Genomic DNA, 4,357 nt, shown 5'->3' on the forward strand with positions numbered 1-4,357 from the left:
AGTTTACAAAAGTTTTTATTAAATGATTTATCACGGTTATAAGTGGGTTAAAGGGATTTACAAGTGTTTATAAATGTTATAAAATGATTTACAATGGTTTTAAAAGGTTTACTCAAGTTTTGAAAGGTTTTGGATGACTTTTAAAAGATTTACAAGAGTTTTTAATGGATTTTTTAAGGGATTTATAAATATTTACAAGGTTTTTTTAAGAAATTGCGGAAAAATTTTAGCTGAAAATTTTTGGCGGGAAAATTTTTGTCGGAAATTTTTTGGCGGGAAAATTTTTTTGGCGGGAAATTTTTTTGGCGGGAAAATTTTTGCCGAAAATTTTTGGCGGGAAAATTTGGCGGGAAATTTTTCGGAAGGAATATTCTTTTTGTTGGAAAGAATATTCCTTTTTTCATCATGTGTTATAATAAAGGAGGGTAATTTAGTCATTTTGTACATTGAAGAGGGTATTTTTGAAAATGAACACCTAGAGAGGGTATTTGTAAAAAAGGGTATCATAATAAAGGTTAGTTGTGCAAATCTCCCTTTTAAATATATCATCACTGTTATAAGCAAAACTCATTTAGTCCATCAAAAAACAAAAAAAATTACTTATGCTGAACCTAGATAGAATTATATCATGGGTCCGTTATTGGCGTGAACACAAGAATACCGTTCAATAACGAAAACCCTGCAACTGCAACTTTTCTAGATCAAGTTCACAAAATAAGGATTTCCATCAATATCAGTGACATAGTATGCAATCGCCCTAGCTCGAAAGTGTTTAGCTCCTTCCAATATGTTCATGAATTAAACCGATTAGAAAATGTTTTAAACTTTTAATAATCGCATCAAGCATAGGTATTAAGGAGTAGATACTTCCTTGCATCCTTCAACTTTAGAGCGGACCATATTTGCGCTTCTCCTTTAGAAGGAGGTTGTGGTTGGATCGATTGTGGACCATAATTACGTTACGTAACGAAAAATTAGGTATCTTTTCGGGTTATTTTTCCCTTTTCAGCTTTTCTATGACAATCGGACCAAACCAAAGACTTATTGACGGCAGATCAGCAAAACCTCCGTACTATGTGAGATGGGTGCGGAACTAAGGACCGAAGTTACCATTCATCTCCGTAGTAAAACATTGTAGTGTCCATCTGTAAATAAATTCTTTACTATATTTACAGTAACCATTTATTTAGTATTTTACCAACGTTGAAGAAATTTATTAAGGAACAACACTTGATAATTCGATAACAAAGGAACAAACATGAAACAACGACACACGTCTTTCTTTGTTTCAAACAAACAAACATTAACCTCCCAGACGCTTACTTAGAACGATCTACAAACAGATCGATGATACATAGTGAACATATCAGGGAGCAATGTTAATTACCACGCTTACATCTGTTGTACATGGTACACGGCTTGTTATTATATGTCTTACGGGCTACGAGACAAAGGTCATACTTAGGAGAGTTACATGTCTGCCGACGCGGAAAGGTCTTCGGCGTTAAGTATTGTTTTCCAGCTGCAAGAGAATCCCAAAATTCATCAGCTCCCCCATCTTCATGAACGATTGTGAGATTTCCCCAACCATTTGTCATCTTCCCTGAGGTTGCAACGGCAAGGAGCAAGAGGAGGAGGACGAAGACTATTGACTTCATTGTCTTCAATTATTTGTCCCTTTTTTTTTTTTTTGTAGTGGAGGAGTGATTTGTTTTTTGTTGGATGGATAGGAAGATAGATATAGTGGTAGATTGATTATTTTGGTTGGTCCATATTTAATATGAACATAACATAATATAAAAACACTTAAAAACATAACATTTTAAAAGGTTTATTTGACTAAATTTACAATTTTTAACAGGTTTGGTTTTGATTTATATTTTACTTATGATATAAATTTGGGTAACAAAGTTGTGTGCTGTCGAATTTTGATTTTAGATTTACTTATGTGTTACATTTGATAAAAGTACAATATTACATTATATATTTGATTATTTTTTAAAAAAATTTGTTCATGGATTGTTCCTTTATGGTGTTAAAATGAGAAGATATATATACTTTTTTTTGTCATCTAGAATTTTATTATTGAAACCATAAGAAACTTGAAAGTTACAAATATAAGCCAACATAAAAAAAAAATATCCCTGGAGTCTAAACCGGCGGAAAACATGATATCCCCGGAATCTAAAACTCTATGAAAAAGAAGCTAACAACTGAAACTACAAGACTAAAGCTCAATTGGTAATGATCTCTGGCAAAAGTTTAGAGGTAAAGATCTCTGGCAAAAGTTTAGAGGTAAAGATCTCTGGCAAAAGTTTAGAGGTCGCCGGTTCGAGTAGCGATTAAAACGAAACCATATAATATGCTTTGGTTTCGGGTCTGAGGGGATGTATAGGTTTCGGCCAAAAACCTCTTTGATTATCCTTAAAAAAAAAAAGGCTAAAAAATGAGAAAATATATATACTATATTGTTTTTTTTTTTTACTTAATGACATAAATGTAAAACAAACATCCATGTAATTACATGAAAATGTCGGCCAAATCTTTTTTTTTTCTTTTCTGTGTGTTCACGGTTTGTTTTTAAACTTGTTTCTCTAAGATTCTTATTACTACCACGGACTCATTTCTTTTTAACTATATTTTGTTGTTGAGTGCAATGACTTTTCCACAGAATATTTGATTTATCACATTACTGACATATACACCTTTGTCCAATTGTGAGATTGCAACAGTTATGGTAGGTTCGGTGCCGTATTCATCAAACTGGAATGATAGATTCATTTGTTTTTAGTTTAATATTGGGTAAATAACAAGGCCTGTTAAATTGTTTGCCATAGTACAACTTCCTGCTGAAATATATTGGCCTAATGTATTAATAAAACCAGAACCTAATACTGAAGGCCCATTATAAATGATCTCGTGAAACTTTTGCTGAACTCTATTAAAAATAGTTTAGAAAAGAACTAGGTCAGCAGCTTAGTAGAAATGTTCTGTGCTACACTACACTTACCTATGCATTCTAGTTGATGTCAGGAAATAGCTAGATCGTCTATTACTGACTATCGAATAATTAATATATATATTTATAAATCTATTATTAGTTTATTGATTTGTAAATCTGAAATCAAAACCCATGAATTTTAAAATAACATGTTTTATCATTAGATTTAAATTTTTATATTTTACACTATCAAATCCTTTTAAAATATATTGCGGATTTTAAAATCCAAAAACAAATCACTATACGAAAAACATAGGATTTTAACTAGTATTTAAAAATCATACCACCAATAACACATGATTTTGATAGTTATTTGAAAATCAACTAGTGATGGACCCGCACGTACGTGCGGAGTTATTTTTACAAAATTACGATTTGTTAAGTAGATGTTATTTTGGTAAAATTTTGTTATATGAGTTTATTTGATAAACTATATATAGACACACATTTGTAAAATATAGATATTGTATTATATAATACAATTTTAAAATTATTTAAATGAAAATGATAAATGATATTACTTGTTTATTTTTTAAACTAATCAAAATATTTCACTGTTTGCTTAGAGATGTTAAATCGGATTTGGGTTTGGCTTTAGTTTGAAATGTTTTATGTGTAGTGTAGAATGGAAAACCCGTCCTGTCCCTTTCCGTCTTGTCCTGAACCGTCCTGTCCCACCCGCCCCGTCCCGTCTTCTATCTGTCATAAAATTTCTGTCCCGTAATCATTATAAGAAACTTGGTAAAATATTTAGACGGGATATCCGTATTCCTCGTTTAAATATTTATTTTTATCAAACTAATAAAAATCTAATTATCAATCTAAGTCACATGCTCCCACCATTTTCATTCACAAGGCATTGTCTGTAATCCTAGCATACACAATCCTTGTTCGATTTTTAATTTTATTGATCTTTCCGTTTCATCTTTATTTCTCATTACTTTCTTCAATTCAAAGATTCATGTTTTAGCCTTTTTGTTTTCTAAAGATTTAGGTATTTCTATTTTTCTAATACATGGATTTATTGTAGTTTTGTTATCCGAAGTATACGTTATCTTCTTGTACCCATCATATCATGTCTAAATATTTGAAATAAATAGGAAAGTGGAAATTAAATTTAGCAATTTAAATTACATGTCCCCGTATCATACTCGTAGTTTTATATTTGAAAGTTGAAAGTGAATTTAACTTTATAACCATGTCTCATAACAATTATATCTGATCATGTTTTTTTTTTATGAGAAATAATTCAGATAGTGTTTGTTTTCGAAATATAAGTTCCCGTCTTGTATCCATTCCTATAAGTTTATATATTTTTTAATAAATAACACCATTTACATGTAACTAATATTATTT

This window comes from Capsella rubella, unplaced genomic scaffold (assembly GCF_000375325.1).
Source record: "Capsella rubella cultivar Monte Gargano unplaced genomic scaffold, Caprub1_0 scaffold_7, whole genome shotgun sequence".
Lineage (NCBI taxonomy): Eukaryota > Viridiplantae > Streptophyta > Magnoliopsida > Brassicales > Brassicaceae > Capsella > Capsella rubella.